The 18395-nt window shown below is 44.2% G+C and overlaps 1 protein-coding gene and 1 pseudogene across 2 annotated transcripts in view; one reads left to right on the forward strand and one right to left on the reverse strand.

Annotated features, from left to right (window-relative positions):
• Positions 1-18395, forward strand: part of SCD5 (stearoyl-CoA desaturase 5) — a 156025-nt gene that overhangs the window by 25488 nt on the left and 112142 nt on the right. The window lies entirely within an intron of this gene.
• On the reverse strand, positions 16032-17162 carry LOC308251595 (KATNB1-like protein 1; annotated as a pseudogene). Its single transcript has 2 exons — positions 16346-17162; positions 16032-16112 (listed from the first exon to the last, which is right to left on the reverse strand). The product of its transcript is annotated as a KATNB1-like protein 1 (transcript).

The raw sequence follows: 18395 nt of genomic DNA on the forward strand, positions 1-18395 counted from the left end.
CAGCTCCCGTCTCAGTCCATGTGCTAGTCCTATATGATGGATCCCCCTGCCCTGTGACTTCTCTGAGCTCATTTCTGTGTAATCTCACTGGACTCCTTGTAGGTTCACACACACACACCAGGTGCAGTCCCATTAGAGGCTGTTCTCCTGCCTGGGACACTCCCTTCCCAGGTAGCCACAAGGCTTGCTTGTTTTCCCCACTTTGAAGTCTTGACTGAGCTATCGCCTTTCAGTGAGGTCTTTCTGGAAGACCATGGTGGTAAGCAGAAAAAGGGGCCCAAATGTCTACATTCTAATCCATGGATCCTGTGAATATGTTCCCTTATACAGCAAAAGGGACTTTGAAGATGTGATCAAGTTGATCTTGAGATGGGGACACTCTCCTGGATTGCAGGTCGGCCCAGTGTGATCACATGGGTCCTTATAAATGAAAGAGGGAGACGGGTGAGTCAGAGTTAGTGAGATCTGATGTGAGAAGGACTCAACCTGCTGGTGCTCACTTTGAAGATGGAAGAAGGGACCATAAGATGGGGAATATGGGCAGTATCTAGGAGCTGGAAAAGGCCAGAAAATAGATTCTTTCCTAGAGCTTCCAGGAGGAACACAGTCCTGTTAGCACGTTGATTTTAGCTCAGTGAGACCATGTTGGACTTCTAACATACAGAAATGTAACATAACAAATTTGTGTTGTTTTATGCCACTAGTTTGTGGCAGAAATAGGAAACTAATGTAACCGCTATTTTTATTTTTATTTTTTAATAATATTTTTATTGATTTCAGAGAAGAAGGGAGAAGGAGGGAGAGATAGAAACATCAGTGATTAGAGAGAATCATTGATTGGCTGCCTCCTTCACCTCCTGCACTGAGGATCAAGGGGATCAAGCCTGTAACCCAGGCATGTGCCCTGACAGGGATTTGAACCATGACCTCCTGGTCCATAGGTTGATGCTCAACCACTGAGCCATGCTGGCTGGGCTGTAACCACTATTTTGAAACTGTACCCCAATCTGTACCTGGCACCCCCCATTCTCCATCTTTCCTTTATTTTTCTCTATAGCACTTATCATCAGTGAACATATATTTTACTTCCTTTGTTTATTGCCTGTTCTACTCCCTCCACCCTTAAGAATATAAGCTCCATAAAGGCAAGGATTTTTCCTTTTTGTTCACTGTTGAGTTCTAGAACAGTGCCTAGGATACAGGAAGTGTTCAATAAATGTTTGCAGAATGAATGAAGTTTATATCCAACACTAAGCTTTGTCATCCATTCATTTCTTCATTCAACCACTTTGTTCATGTTAGGACCTGGGTACTTAGAGGCAGTCAAGATAGGTCCTTGACTTTGAGGAGATAACTATCTGGGGAGAGAAACACACACAAATATCTATAATAAAAGGTAGTAAGTACTATAGTTGAAATGACCTACTAAGTGCTGCAGAAAACCCAAGGAGGGAATTAATGATACATTCATGGGTGGTGTAGCCCAAGAATTCATTCAACCGATACTTATTGAACATCTATTTTGGGCCAGCCCCTGTGCTAAGTTCTTCAAAAAATTTTTGAAGAAATATTGATAAAAATTCTTAAAATTTGATCAAGATGAAAAATCCTCTGAGTTAAGAAGCTCAACACAGCCCAAGCTCAAGAAATATGAAAGAAAACCCTACTCAAGTATCAAAATTAAATTTCTTAAAACAAGTAATAATGAGATCCTAAAAGCTTCCAGAGAGAAAAAGCACATATCACCTACAGAGAAACAAAGACAAGGATGACAGCAAACTTCTTGTTGGAAACAAGGCAAAACTGAAAGACAATGGAACAACATCTTCAAAGCACTGAAAGAAAAAACATCCATTGAGAATTTTATACCTAACAAAAATATCTTTTAAAAATGAGGATAAAGTATTTTTTTTCTGACATACAAAAACCAAGAGATTCATTGCCCGCAGACCTGCACTACAGAAATGTTAAGGAAGTTCTTCGGTTAGATGGAAAAATATACCAACTGGAGGTCTTGATCAACATAAAGGAGTAAATGGCATCCAAAATGGTAAGTACATGGATAAATATAAAAATTTCTTTTTATTTTAAAAATATCTTTAAAAGATAATGGCTATTTAAAGCAAAAATAATAACAACGTGTTTTGGGGTTTAAAACAAGTAGAAGTCAAATATATGGAAGTCATTACACAAAGGCCATAGAGGGGAAATGAAATAGGGTGTTCTAAGAGTCTTATATGACATGTTAAGTGGGATAATATTACTTGAAGGTAGATAATAATAAGTTAAAAATGTATACTGTGAACACTGAAACAACCACTAAAAAAAAAACACACAGTTATCACTAACAAGCCAAATGAGGAGATAAAATGGAATGAGAAAAATGTTCAATTAATTCAAAGCAGGCAGAAAAGGGTTAAAATGAGACTGAAGAACAGTTAGACAAATAAAAAATAAATAGCAAAGTGGTAAAGTCAACCAGCCATATTAATATCACCAGATGTAAATGGTCTAATCAGGATGTCCAATAGAACTTTTGGCAACGTTTTTTTTTTTTTTTTTTTTTTTTATCAGTGCTCTCTAATACCTAGTCACATGTGGTCATTGAGCACTTGAAATGTAACTTGTGAACCAAATTTTAAATTTTGATTAAATTAAAATAGCCACATGTGGCTAGTTGTCTGTTAGCGAAATTCTAAATACCTGGATTAAAAGACAGATATTGTCAGATTGTCTAAAAGGCAAGGCCTGACTATATGCTGGCAAAAGAAACTCCATAACTATAAAAATAAATAGATTTAAAGAGGATGGGAAAAGAAATATCATGCAAACATTAATAAAGATTGATACATTAATATCAAAGTAGATATCAAGAAGATATAACAACTCCTCTGAAGACCATCGTTTTTATTTAGTCATCCTTGGTATTACGTTGTTGCTGGTGTGGCAGTGTGTTCGTTTGCTAGGGTTGCCATAACAAAACACCACAGACTGGGTGGCTTAAATGATTTATTTTCTCACAATTCTGGAGGCTGAAAGTCCAAGATCTGGGTGCTGCAGGGCTGGTTTTTCCTGAGGTCTCTGCTTGCCTTGCAGATGGCCACCTGTTTTGCTTATCTTTTCATGGTCTATGTACATGCACCCCTGGTACTTCTCTGTGTGTCTTATATGGATACTGGCCAGATTGTATTAGGACCCACTGTAACAGCCTCATTCACTTTAAAGGCCCTATCTCCAAATACAGTCATACTTTGAAGTATTTGGGGTTAGGGCTTCAACATATGAAATTGGAGGCCACAATTCAGGGTTAGGGCTTCAACATAGGAATTTGTTGGGGAGACACACAATGTAACCCAGAATAGCTAGGGGCATTGTTTATCACAACTGTCCTCCCAAGAATGTGTCTTTGGGCTTCCATGGTGCAGTATAATTGTCTGAAGCAGACAGTGCTTTCCCTGGCCTTATGAAGACTGTAAGGCAAGAGGCAGGGCCAAGGTTGTGGGGCTGTGGTTCACCTCTTGAGAGTTGTAGGGGAAGACAGAATGGGGAGGAAGAGAATCATACCCAGAATCTTGTGTTGCCTCTATGGTTTCTGTTGAAGTTTCTGACAACAAATTGTGCCTCTTGCTAGATCTTTTTTGTTAACTGAAGTATCACTATATACAGGGTGGAGCAAAAGTAGGTTTACAGGTGCTCATATGGAAAATAATGCAATAATACAAGAATAAACTCTGTACTCACAACTGTAAACCTACATTTGCCCCACCCTGAGTTAATGAAAGGAAGACTTCATGTAAACAGTGTGGTTTATTCTGTCAGCAGGAGAAGAACCAATTGAAAACGCTGACCCTTCCAGAAGCCCACCAACTCGCCCGGCCCACAAGCTGCCTCTTGTTGCCATGGTGATACTGGTTTTCAGTTCATGGGGAGGTGCTAGCTGTGGCTCCACTTGGTTGAATGTTAGGAGACTGTGGTGCTAGTTCATCAATTTAGCCCCTAAGGTGTGAGGTTTGAAATTGGGGATAGAAGAAAAAGGAGGCTGCTGAACGGTCCTGTGGGAGAGAAGGTTTTAGGGGCCCCGAGCTACATGATCTGTAACAAAGTTAGAACAAGTCTATAGAGCAATTTAAAAACAGATGGGCTTCCTGAAATCACCACTGTGTTTCCATGGCAACAACTCAGCTGACTCTGTTAGTTGCTATAAAGTGTTGTCCCCTCTGTATGGACAGAATCTTCGTGTCAACTAGAGGGAGAGGACCCAGTACAGAATCAATCAGACCAGCCTTAGAAGGAAGAAGACAGACTTTGGAATAGGTATCAGGTCCTTAGGAAGATTCTCCTGAGAGTCAGACCTCACGCCACTAGGGGGGATGTCAAAAGTCACCTGTCTCATGATTTTTAGGGAAGGGTGGAGGCACCTTCCTTCTTGCCTCTAGGCTTTGATATCCAGAGGACATTTGCTAACCTGTAATTCATTCATTTGATAAAATATTTATAGAGCACCTAGCACTGAATTCTGCCAGAAGCATCCATCAAGCTGGTGAAATGGGTGCCGGCCACAATGAATGTCAATTGCTTACATTTCTGTGATAGATCTGTAGCGATAGAGGCTCATATTGCAAATCGTCCAAATGGCCAGGGGCTTCTTTTCATCCACACCCTTGTTGTGTGTGCACGTGTGCTTAGGGCACTGTGTTAGGTGTTGAGGTTATGAAAAGGAACAAAACCAGGCACCGGTTCTGCCCTCGGAGGCGTGCAGTCGGGGTGGAGCGATAAGCGTTGGCATGGCAAGAATAAATGCTAATACAAATTAATGGTGCAGGCAACAAGCTCCATAGGAATTCAAAAGGGCAGCCTTTCTTCCAGGGCTGGGGTGATCAGGGAGAGGGTCATGGAGGGGGTGGGACTTGAACTGGGCGTGAATGAGGGCCGGACTTGGGTAACAGGGAGGATCTTGAAAACCAATAATCGAGGAAAGTGCCAGAAGTACCAAGACAGGAGTGAGTGTGGGCAGTTGCTCAGGGGAAAGGAGTAGACATTTGAAAAGAAGGTTAATGACATTGACTAGGGAGAGTCAGGGGCTCATGTTATCAGGATTCGGCAGGGCATGCAGGGAGTTTAGACTTTGTCATGTAGACAGTGAGGGACTGTCAAAGGTTTTAGAGCAAGAGAGCTGCTGTTTGTTTATGTTTTTGTTTTGCAAAGTAATGCTGTAGGATTCTTAATCTGGCAGCCTTGTAAGGATGGTTTGAAGGAGGGAAGAAAGAGCCAGGAAGACTGGATGGGGTAAGGATGGAGGTTGAGGGAATGGAAAGAAAAGGATGAATGGATGGAATGGATGGATGGACCTTAGCGATACTAAGAAGCATAGACTGTAACTGATAAGACCTAACAAAGGTGGCAAAGGAGAGTGTAAGGTTTGAACTTGGGTCCGTAGGAAAGGAGTTTATTTATATCTTTAAAAGAAATGATGCTACCAAGCCCTATGTTAATCAGGAAGATAAGGGGAAAATCCTTGCCCTTAAGTAGCTCATAGCCTAGTAGGAGAAGACAAGGGTGATTGTAGATACTGCGATACAAACATGTATAAAGTACAATCAGAGGCTCACAGGAAGGAGGGGCCAATTCTGGGGACGAGTCAAGAGAGGTGGTATCTTTATAAGAGATCTTCTTGAGCTGACTGTTGAAAGGGGGCTTGTTTGAGAAGTAATATGATAAGTTAAGGGTTATCTGACTTCAGAGTTCAGTTTGAGGTAGGCAGGACATCTAAGTGGAAAGCATCCATTTATTCGATTCATTCCTATGGAGGGACCCCTGTCCTAGGGCAGGAACTAAACAGAAATGAATAAGGCTTACTCCCTGCTCTCGAGGAACTGCCTGTCTAGTGTGTGTGTGTGTGTGGTGGGGAGGTGGGGGGGAAAGGATGGATAGCGTTCATTCCAGCATTCAAAGGTATGTGTTGAGACCCTTCCCTACTCACCAGGTGCTACCCTTGGAATGCAGGAGTGAACAGAATGGATGACATTCCCTCCTCATGGAAGCAGAATTGGGCTAAGTAGGAAAAGACAGTTTGAGGAAAGTGCTGGGGGTAGGGGTGTGGAAAAAAGGAGAAACGAGTTCTGACTGGACCCCCCTGGGAGGCCTGTGTGCTGTCAGGAAGCACGAGGTGACTGACTGGCAGTCTCATTAGACAGCAGTGGGAGGTGTCAGTGGGGAGCTGGGTGTGGGGTCAGGTCAGACTGCATAATGAGCCCAAACTTCAGCATGTGCCTCATGATCGCGAGGGGATGTGCTTGTGTCTCACCGGGCAGGCATCTCTGTAGCGGTGACAGCTGACGCCAGGCATGCCGACCCTGTGTGGTTTGTGCTCGCCAGGGCTCCCTCTCCATGGAGCCAACCTGTCAGCCTCCTTTTCTGGGCTCTGCACTTGCTGGTTCTTCTCAACACGTTTGCTCGAATGCCGATGGAACCATCGCGACCCAACGAGCAGTAGTCTATTTGCTGCTCCAGGCCTACCTTCACAGGGCCCGTGTCCCAGCCACAACACCCAAATCCCGCCACACGGACCCAAGGCTTGCTTACTGGTGTCACATAGTCTCTGAAGAGAGAGTGGTTGTCATAGGTTGATTTGCATCCCTCACAAATTCACATGTTGAAGTCCTAACCCTCAGTATGTCCGAATACGATTGCATTTGGGACAGGGTCTTTACAAGACAATAAAATTAAAATGAAGTATTAAGGTGTCCTTGTAAAGAGGAAATGTGGACATAGATACGCACACAGGGAGAATACCATGTGGAGGTGAAGGTGGGGATGGGAGTGATGCTTCTGTGAGCTAAAGAATGGCAGAGATTGCCTGCAAACCTGAAGCTAGGGACAGGCCTGGAACAGCCGACCTCTGCCCTCATCAGGAACCAACCCTGCTGATGCCTGGATGTCAGGCTTCCAGCCTCCACAACGTAGACAGTACTAACTTCTGTTTAAGCCACGCAGTCTGTGGTCCTCTGTTATGGCCGTCAGAGCAAACTAATGCAGCGGGTCAGTGACTCTGAAGTCTTTCAAATCAGGAGCCTGTGGGGCCCATCCCACCGCTGCTCCAGGCCACACTGTCTTAGTCATATCCCTCCCTTGCATGCTGTCGAAATCAGTGTTTCTGATACGGAGCCTCAGTCAGAAGTTGAATTGTGGCTGACTGGCTCTCAGTTCCATCAGAGAAGCAGCCGCATAGGTGTATGTCCATCTTGCCCAGCTCATTTGTTTTTCTGAGGATTCTCATTACTGGAAGTGTGGCGTCTCAGCCAGAGTGGCTCAGTTGGCTGAGCGTTGTCCCATGCACTGAGAGGTGGTGGGTTCGGTTCCCAATCGGGGCACACGCCCGGGTTGTGGCTTTGATCCCCAGTGGGGAAGTATACAGAAGGCAACCGATCGATGTTTCTCTCTCACATCTCTCTCTGTCTCCCTCTCTCTCAAAAAAATGACATTAAAATAAATAGATAAATAAAAGTAGTGGTGCCTCTGGATAGGCCCTACTGGACAAGGAGGTCAGTTAAAGAAAAAAAAAAAATCAGTATGTACTTGTGATGGTGTTTGGCCGGATTTACAAGCTTATATAGAATTTTAATGAGCCAAGAGGGTTTTCATTCAAATTCTGGGCATGAAGGGCAGAGAATCATTTCGAGTTGCCATCACCAGCTGCTGATTCTGCTGGGGCTGAGAGGCCAGAAAGGCGTGGAAGCAGGGGTTAGTCAAGCAGGTCCTCTGGCCAAGTGGGTAGCGATACCTGTTGTTAGAAAGAGTTCTGGCAGAGCTTACTTCTGGGGAGTTGGTCTCCTGTAGCGACTGGCAGAGGGTCCGGGGTTATGGTGGCCCCCTCTCCCTCCACTCCTTGGCTTCTGCAGGGTGAACAGCTCGCTCTGGACTCACTCTCATCCTCCAGAAGCCTCCAGAATGTCTGCACTTGCTCCTTGGGAATGGGGCACAAGTACCAGCCAATTCAACTATTTCCTTGTTTACTTTTTTGAAATCTCAGAAGCAGGCAAATGAACATTATACTCAAGGTTGTCTTGGCATATCCACTATTGAGTTCTGTCCATAAAAGTGTTTGAACCTCATACCCATATTTTCTTTTTTCAATTTGCATTTTGTTTGTCAGGACTTTCCTCAGGCCCTGAAGTTTATATATGTGCCAGGCATCAAGCTAAAGATGATGTGTTAATTTTGTTCATTCTTCACAATACCTCTGTGGCAGAGGTACTGCCTCTATCCCCATTTTACAGATGAGGTTCTACAAGGCTAGTGACTTGATGCAGATCAGCTGGGCAGTAAAACACTAGGGCCAGGATATGTGCCCAGGATTGTGACTCCAGAGCCCACGCTCTTCAGTGGCACCATAGTCATCGATTTGGACTTTATACCCATGCTGGGGTATGAAGGTGCTTGGAATGAGTCCCACCCTCAAGCTCCAGAGAATGGCTATGACTTGGTGACGTGGGACAAGAGAAATGCACAGGGCTCTGGGAGCTCAGAATGAGGAGTTTGTCTGGAACCGGGTTCTGGGAGGGCTGTCTGAAGGAAATAATGACTAAATTGGGATCTTTTCCTTGGAGGAATCACACAGACAAGGGCACGGAGGCTGAGACATCAAGCTGGGGGGATGAACAGCAGCTTGGTGTAACCGTGGTAAAAGGAAAGGAGAGAGGACAGGAGTGGCTGAAAATGAAGATGCAGAGAGTACAGACAAGCACAGAGGAGGAGACCAAGGAGGGAGATGTGTTAGTCCAGGTGAGAGATGGTGAGGGCTACCAAGTAGGAAAGAGAAGGGGTTGGAGAGGATTTTGAATTTAAAGGTCCTGACAGCCGAGTGGATGTGGGGTTGACGAACAAGAAATCTTAGCCAACACTGAGCACTTAATATGTTCCAGGTATAGTTCTAGATGTATGGCATACTATAACTCATTTATGTCCACAGAAACCATAAGAGGCTTTCCAGATGAGGAGCTTGAGGCACAGAGAGGCTAAGTGACTTGGCCCAAGGGCACTCTCATGGCTAGCAAGTGACAAACTGGGACTCACCTCAGGTAGCCTGGCTCTGTGGCCTCCTCTCTTCGTCACCGAGCTGCACCTGTCTGAATGAGCCCGGGGACAGGGGAGGGCGTGGAGTGAGCCCACCACCACCTCTGCCTCCAGTGCCCATGACCACGCGGATGATGGTGCCCTGGCCGTGGATTCTGGACAGGAGCGAAGAAAGATGTTGGCTCTGCGTTATAGTGTGTAGTGTGAGGTGGCTGTGGAACAGCCAGTGGAGGAATCCAGCTCAGGCCTGTGTTCTCCCGGAACCTCCTGTCACTGAGCCACGGGCTTCTGCACCCGCACTAAATCATTACACTGCTTTACCTGTAGATAGCAGGTTGATAAAGGAGAAAAAAAGGTTGGTGGTGCAGGTCTAAAATCGCTCATAATCTGAAGTGATTCCTCTCTGTTTCCAGTTCACTGACTGGATGGCAGATTAAAATGTGAAGGTTTGAAAAAAAAAAAACCCTGCACAGCAGCAACACAAAGATACATAGCTGTGCCAATCTCTAGTGTTTCAGGCATAAAATTAAATTTAACATGGTATTACACATTTGAAGACTTGTCATCAGAAGGCTGGCCAGACAAATATGATTTACAGTGTTAGTCTTTGAGAAATGAGTAGGAGAAATAAAATAGCAGTTGAGATAGTACATTAAAAAAACATATCTGACGGTGTTATGAAGTCCTTGATCGCATTGTTTATATTGCCTCATTTTGTCTGTTTGACTGAGGGATTCTGATGTGTGGGACAGGTTTTCCCACTGAAATCTGGAAATTCAACACCCACTCTCTCCTTTCCTGGGCCTTTAATCTGCCCCCCACCTCCACCCATATTTTTCTTATTAGTTGTAGGGTTCTGTCTGCCTGTGGGCTAATTTCGAGATCTGAAGGTAAAGCTAAGATCAGGTTCTAACCCCTTCCCCACCCCTTTCCCATCTGTCTGAGTGCTCCCCTTACTCAGACCCTCCAGCACCTTGTTTGAGTCCCTGTCTCTGTCCATGGTAGGGGTTTGGTGTCTTACTGCAATTGCTCCTCTGGGCAAAGCCTTTGAAGGGCCTCCTCTCAGTTCTGTGTCCTGCCCTTCGAGGCTTGTCATTTCTGTCAATATCAGAAGTGAAATATAGGTCAGCCTCACAGATCCCAGTGTTAAAAATAAAAGCTTCCTCCCAGGGTTTGCAGGTTTGTAGATTGGCATGGGTTCTCCCCTTTCACCAACCCCACTTTCTAAATTGCTTCCTGGAGCTTAGTTGATGCCACGCTTCCGCAGAAGAGGGAACCTGAAAACAGGAGAGGAGCTGAAATGATCTCTCTTGGCAGACTCCATTCCAAAACGTGACAGTTGCCTGAATAGAAATTGTAAATAGATGCACAGAGCACGTTTCCCTCCAGCTGTGGGGTGAGGAGTGCTGGCTTCTGGGAGCTTCAGTCCCATTTTCTATAAAAGTGGGTCTGGCATGGAGCCTGGGAGGAGCCCCCCTCCCTTTGTGGAGCATCCAGCATGCCTCTCCGGTGGCAGCCACGGGGTCAGGCAGTGCAATTACTCCACACTATGATTACTCCACAATTACTCCACAAAAGACCCCCAGTCTCATCTTTCTCAGTCCTGATCCTTGCATATGAACTATCTCAGAAGATTCAGCTCCTTCTCTGTGACATCAAAATTCAGGAAGTGAAAAGCAGAGCCTTTTAATAACCACACATTTCTTTCCCCTGCACCCTCGTTCTTGTTTCTCCTCTTCCTTCTCTTTCTCCTGTTATTCTGACTTCCCCACGTATGTCCTTTTGCCTCCCTTCCATTTTGCACTTCTTACTCCTGCATAACTAGGAGATAAGTTATCCATCACATAAAAGCCTTTTATGTGATGGGAATTCAAGTCTGAATAGATTCCTCACCCCACCCCCATTCTCAGGTCTCATTTTTCAGGCTGGTCTGTGCTTGACAGGAGCTGCATTGTCGTGAGAGGACCCTAGGGATCAAGGAGACTTTGACATTTGGACTTCTCATAAGCCATCTCTGCAAAGCCCGGGCAAATCTCGAAACCACTTGTGCCTTCCTCTAACAGCTGGTAGCAGCGTTGCTTTTTTGTTGTTGCTGCTGGCAGGCCCAGGCCAGCCTCCAATGTAAGCATTTTCCCAGGGTTCAAGGAAATGGAATCAATCTGTCTTGTCTTTTAATACTTCTGAGCTGGATTTTCTTGGTGGTTTCTTTCTGGGTGGGATGTGCCGGCTGCTTTCCCACTAAACAGGAGTAGGGAGAGGGAGAGGAAGACAGCTGAGAAGGGGACTGGCAAATACATTTGGTGGGTCAAACAGAAATGGTTACATAGTTTTCTAAAGCTATACTCCAGGCCAAATGAAATGATTTTTTGGAGAGTAAAGGAGGGCTCAAAAAAAGGTGTGAGATGGGTGACCCTCTATGAACATAGCCTTCTCCGCCTGTCACTCTGCCCAAGGAGAGCCAGGCTCCTGAGGGAGCAGGAAACAGACATTCCCTCCACTGGAGTCCATCCTCTTGGGGAGCCCTAGGGCACCTCGCTCTGTGGGGTCACCCCTACCACTGGCTTGCTCTGTGACCCTGGGTAAGTCACGTGGCCGCTCTGCAATCCTATGCCTCCGTCTATGAAAAGGGGAGAGTTGGACAGGAGCAGTGCTACTCAACTCTGGCTGCCGGACAGAGTCACTGGGAGCCTGGAACCATGCCAGCAGCCAGAGCTTCCTGATTACTTGGCTCACAGGTGAGGGAGGCCTGGCTTGGGTAGCTTTCAAAGCTCCCTGGATGAGTCCCCTATGCCAGTGGTCGGCAAACCGCGGCTCGTGAGCCACATGCAGCTCTTTGGCCCCTTGAGTGTTCTAACGCCACTTCTTCAAAATAGACTCTCCTAGGCCGAAAACTGACTTCTGCGCATGGGCCATGAAGTTTCAATCGCACTGTACGTGCGTGTTTGCACGTGGTATTTTGTGGAAGAGCCACACTCAAGGGGCCAAAGAGCCGCATGTGGCTCTAGAGCTATGGTTTGCTGACCACTGCCCTATGCAAAAAGGGCTGAGAAGCGCTGCTTAGACCCGGGTCTCTCGAGTTGGAGCATTCACATGAATCACGTGGGACCTTGTTTAACTCAGATCCAATTCCACACGTTCCAGTGGGGTGGAGGTTCTGTCCCTCTAGCAGGCTCCTGGCCAGGCTGGTGCTGGTGTTCCGACCTCACTCTGAGCAGCAACGGCCTGGATGGTCATTGCAGTCCTGATAGTATATAGGGTTTCTTTTCTTTAAAAAAATATATGTATTTTATTGATATTTTACAGAGAGGAAGGGAGAGGGATAGAGAGTTAGAAACATTGATGGGAGAAACATCAATTAGCTGCCTCCTGCACACCCCCTACTAGGGATGTGCCCGCAACCAAGGTACATGCCCTTGACTGGAATCGAACCCGGGACTCTTCAGTCCGCAGGCCGACGCTCTATCCACTGAGCCAAACCGGCTAGGGCTATATAGGGTTTCTTAATTATTTATTTATTTTTGTCAGGAAGAGGGAGGGGAATAAGTGAAAAAGATATATATATATTTTTTTTAAATATATTTTTTATTGATTTCAGAGAGGAAGGGAGAGGGAGAGAGAGAAACATCAGTGATGAGAGAAAATCATTAATCAGCTGCCTCCTGCATGCCCCCTACTGGGGATCAAGCCTGCATGTTCTCGACTGGGAATCAAACCATGACCTCCTGGTTCATAGGTCGGTGCTCAACCACTGAGCCACACCAGCTGGGCAAAAGAGACATAGTTTGGTGGTAGTGGGGATGAGCTCCCTTTCATCATTTGGGAAGTGTGATTCAGTAGTTGGTGGGTAGGGTTCAATTTGCATCTGTTTCCAACATTGAAGTAGGTTTATTTAGGATGGACAAAGGAAATGTGTGTGTGTGCGCGCGCGCGCGCGCGCGCGTGTGTGTGTGTGTGTGTGTGTGTGTGTGTGTGTGTGTGTGTGTGTGTATGAGAGAGAGAGAGAGAAAGAGAGAGAGAGAGAGAGAGAGAGAGAGAGAGAGAGAGAGAGAGAGAGAGAGAGAGAAGGACTATGAAGGAGAATGTGTAAATGTATGGGCGCTCATAGGGTGAATATCCTACACTGAGTGGCCAGATTATTATGATCTCTGAACACATAATAATCTGGCCACTCAGTGTGTGTGTGTGTGTATATATATATATGCATGAATATATATATGCATATTCAGTGCATGAATTCGTGCATGGGTGGGGTCCGGCCAGCCTGGCCAGGGGAGGGGACATGGGCAGTTGTCCAGCCTGCCTGCTGGTCGAACTCCTGGTCGAGGGGACAATTTACATATTGGCCTTTTATTATATAGGATATACACTGAGTGGCCAGATTATTATGATCTCTGAACACATAATAATCTGGCCACTCAGTGTGTGTGTGTGTGTGTGTGTGTGTGTGTGTGTGTGTGTGTATATGTGTGTGTGGCCCAGTGCATGAATTTGTGCATGGGTGGGGTCTGGCCAGCCTGGCCAGGGGGAGGGGACATGGGCGGTTGTCCAGCCTGCCTGCTGGTCGAACTCCTGGTCGAGGGGACAATTTGCATATTGGCCTTTTATTATATAGGATATACACTGAGTGGCCAGATTATTATGCGTTCAGAGATCATAATAATCTGGCCACTCAGTGTATGTTAAATGAATCTTAGGTTTGGGGAAATCAAAGAGTGACAAATGTCTAGGCTTCTCCAGGCCCAGTTCTGGTGAGGAGATGAGAAGAGGGCCACATTTTACTGAGCTGGGATTGAAGGAGGTGGAAATCTCGTTCCCAAAGCAGCTCCAACGCTGGAAGATTTCGTGTCCTCAGTGCGATCGTTTCCTGTGCTAAGTAGCCATCTGCTCCAATTATTCTTGAATTATAGTGACAGCTTTTGGTTTACCCAGGGCTTCGAATCATCTGAACTTAGGAGCAGAAGTAAAATTATGCCTTTCTTGGTCAGAACATTTCAGCTGGCTGCTTTTAAAAGGCTCTCTCCTTCCCACCTCTCCCCACCCCAGCCTTGCTGTGAGCCACAGACACTGTCGTCATAGTGTCTGCCTGATTGCTGCACGATTACATATGAATGTTAAAGTCAAGGTCAGCCGTAGAGAGATGCTACCTACGTCTTACTGCCTTTTCTCATCTTTGTAGAATGACAGATTTCCCATACGTGAAAAAATTCTCCTGCTTTAAAATTACATTTAATTAAAATTAAACACTTCAAGCCTTGTGGTAGTGATTCTTCTGCCCACATAATCATGGGGACTTCTTTTGCTTTAGAATAGGTTCCCAACAGAGCAGGATTTCTTGCTAAAATCCACAATCCAGGACTTAGTCACTGTCCTATTTTCAGGGATTCCGCTGATTTGTGGTTAAGGGGAGAAAAATGGTTTTCTAATAAATATATTTTCTCATCTAGAGAAAATATATTTCTCTCTCTCCATGGTTTTAATCCCCTCCCCTCCATAAGTAAAGGTTCTTTCTTCGTAGTTTCAATGAGCCTCTGGCCATAGTGCCATGAGCCCAGTGCTCTGTCCAACTGAGCAGGCTCCTCCTGTTTGCCGTGACCTTAAAAGTTGGAGTTTGCAAAGGTGCTCCTGTATTACATGATTTTTCAAATTGCAGGCTGCAACCCATATTTCATATAGGTTATAGAAGCACTAGATTGCAGGTAGCATACAAAAAATGAAATAGAAGAGAATAAAAAATCAAAACACGTCACACAAGTAAGAGCTGATAGTGTTTAGTGAAACCTTGTGTGTGTACTACGTGCAAATGCCCTTTTTACTATGGATCATGGAAAAGAGAATTGAAATACTTTAGAATGTATACCCCCAGGCCAAGGACGCAAAGACGTTGCATCTTGTATTCCAGCTTTAATTGATTTAATTGATTCAGGGGTGGTGTCTAGACTCTGAGAGAAAGTGCTGGCATGGATTAGCAATGTATTTTGTTTTGTTTTTTGGTTAATCCTCACCCAAGGATATTTTTTCCATTGACTTTTTTTGAATATTTAGTAAATTTACTCAAATGAAGCTTAAATGATACAGAACTGAAAATACTAGAAATCTATATACAATAGAAAGTAAATATAAATTAGCCAACTCTATGAACATTTCCAGCTAAGCACGCATACAAATACATATTCATCTCTTTTATATAGGAATAACACACACATACATGACATGATGATTCTGGCAAAAAAATATTTCAGAGATATTAAAAATATTCTCAAGTTTTAAAGATGGTGTGGAATAAGTTTTAACAACATCGCACATGAATGGAAACTCCTGATTCAATTCCATAACTTTCATGCCAGAAGCATGGTTGTTTTTACTTTATTTTTAAAACAGGTCTTGGTATCATATGCATTGGCTTATTAATAATTAAGGCCTTTTGTTTACACAGTATCTCGGTGTGGACAAAGAACATTTAGTATTGATTATTTGCCATGATGTTTTAAACTTTCAAAGTCTTTCAACATAAGAAAATAGTTGCACACATTTGAGGGTTTTCTTATAAAACACAGTCTTAAAAAAAGTACTGATGATTGGTCTTTGCTTTTCCTAGTAATAAGTTTTGTCTTATTTTTTCACATAGTATAGAGTATATTCTTATGAAGGGTTGCATTAAGATCCAGTCGTTCTTCAACAATGTTGCCAAGTAACCATATAAATCCCAAAAGCAGCAAAGGTGAGCAATCTTCATAGTGCACTTTCACCTTATTAAAGTTGAAGCTGCTCCTTTCGGACATTTTTCCACTTCAATGTGAAATAGATTGTTAGGGTTTCGTTAGTGGTTTCATACGTGGCTTTAAAAGAAAAGGTTTTGATTTCTCCCACAGTTCACAGTTCTCCAATGAGAGTTGTTTGAAAATCATATAGTCCAGGGATGTTTTGAATAACCAAATGCTCTTTAGTAGATTCAGTGCCATTCAATGCAACTGTAATAAATAAGCATCTACATCCTTAGCTATATTACCAGTATATCCTGGAACCAAAGTAAGATGGTTTTCTTTTCTTTTTTTAAATATATACTTCCATTGATTTCAGAGAGGAAGGGAGAGGGAGAGAGAGACAGAAACATTAATGATGAGAGAGAATCATTGGTCGGCTGCCTCTTGCATGCCCCCTGCTGGGGATCAAGCCCACAACCCAGGCATATGCTCTTGACCGAAATCGAACCCGGGACCCTGCAGTCCTCAGGCCGACGATGCTTTATCCACTGATCCAAACCAGCTAGGGCTACTTGTTCCCACAATCCGCTTACTTGTTGTTTTAAAATCTGAATATTTCTATCATTTATAATTTCCGTTTTGGGTGATAGTTCCACCTTTTTATGACTGCTTGAAGCCAGTTTAAACCAACTATTACATATTCTTCAAATTTGCTTTTAAGTAGTGACTTTACAAGAGGCAACAAATCTACACAGCAGCCAAGTGAGATGTATTGTTTTTCTCCTGTAAACTATTGCTAAGCACCGGAAGGCACCATTCCAAGGTCTTCTATCCTCATCAAATAAGTGACAAGTTCACTTATACGTCTCTTTTTCTAGAAAGTTAAAGCTACATTCAATCTCAAACTCCTGCTGAACAAAACTTGTGCCATTGTTTCATGATCCTCAGAAACCTCAGGAAAACCCCACTGTATTGTGATGATGCGCTTTCTGTCTGTGAAGAATCGGAATCACTGGAGTTGAGCAAATATGTTGGACTATCATGGTGTAATTTTTCAGGCGGGTGGCCTGCGCAGGCCAGTTCATTTTCTTTATTTGCCATGTCACAGCCCCCACTTCTAGGGGACTGTTTCTTTTTAAAGCAAGGATTTGGAAGAGGATAATGAATGTTCTTTCTGTGGTAGATCACCTTATTCACAACGTGTCCAACTGTTCTATTTATGTAAGCAGCCAATTGTTTTGGAGATTTCTTAACCTCCTTCATGTTCTTATTAGTGAAATTAGAAATCCTTGTTCTAGGGTGGTCAATGGAATGATCCTCAATATTATTATTATAAAAGTTCCAAAAAAAAAAGTTCCGTTTTTTAACATTGTGGGTTTCAGATGCCATAATCTCTTAAATACCTGCGCCCCCTGGTACCGTGGTGCCTCAGTCCAACCCTGGCACTGACCAACTGCGCCAGAAGCCTAGAGAGTCCCCGGGCTCCCTGGCCAAGCCCCACTCAGGGCCATTCAAACGCAGCCATGCACCGCCATTGACCTTTTTTTCTTTATTGATTAAGGTGTTACATATATGTTCTTATCTCCCCATTCCCCCCCTCCCCCGACTCATGCCCTCACCCCCCTGGTGTCTGTGTCCATTGGTTAGGCTTATATGCATGCATACAAGTCTTTTGGGTGATCTCTCCCCTTACCCCCGCCCTCCCCTACCTTCTCTCTGAGGTTTGACAGTCTGATCAATGCTTCTCTATCTCTGGATCTGTTTTTGTTCATCAGTTTATGTTGTTCATTGTATTCCACAAATGAGTGAGATCATGTGATATTTATCTTTCTCTGACTGGCTTATTTCGCTTAGCATAATGCTCTCCAGTTCCATCCATGTTGTTGCAAATGGTAATAATTCCTTCACAGGGAACTCATACAACTTAACAAAAGAAAGATAAACAACCCAATTAAAAAATGGGAAACAGACCTAAATAGATACTTTTCGGAAGAGGACATAAGGAAGACCAAGAGGCATATGCAAACATGCTCAAAGTCACTAATTATCCGAGAGATGCAAATCAAAATGACAATGAGATACCATCTCACACCTGTCAGAATGACTATCATCAACAAATCAACAAACGAGAAGTGCTGGTGAGGATGCGGAGAAAAAGGAACCCTCGTGCACTGCTGGTGGGAATGCAGACTGGTGCAGCCACTGTGGAGAACAGTATGGAGTTTCCTCAAAAAACTAAAAATGGAACTCCCATTTGACCCAGTGATCCCGCTTCTAGGAATATATCCCAAGAAACCAGAAACACCAATCAGAAAGGATAAATGCACCCCTATGTTCATAGCAGCACAATTCACCATAGCTAAGATTTGGAAACTGCCTAAGTAAGTGCCCATCAGCAGATGAGTGGATTAAAAGACAGTGGTACATCTACACAACGGAATGCTATGCTGCGGTAAAAAGGAAGGAATCCATTGACTTTCTTGAAGAGAGTAAAAGGGAAGTAGAGAAGGGGTGAGAAAGAGGGAAACACTGATGTGTCTCACACTGATTGGTTGCTTCTCACATGCACCCAGACTGGGGCCAGGGATTGAACCTGCAACCAGGTATGTGCCCTTGACTGGG

The sequence above is a fragment of the Plecotus auritus genome (assembly GCF_963455305.1).
Source record: "Plecotus auritus genome assembly, chromosome: 1".
In the NCBI taxonomy this organism is placed as follows: Eukaryota; Metazoa; Chordata; class Mammalia; order Chiroptera; family Vespertilionidae; genus Plecotus; species Plecotus auritus.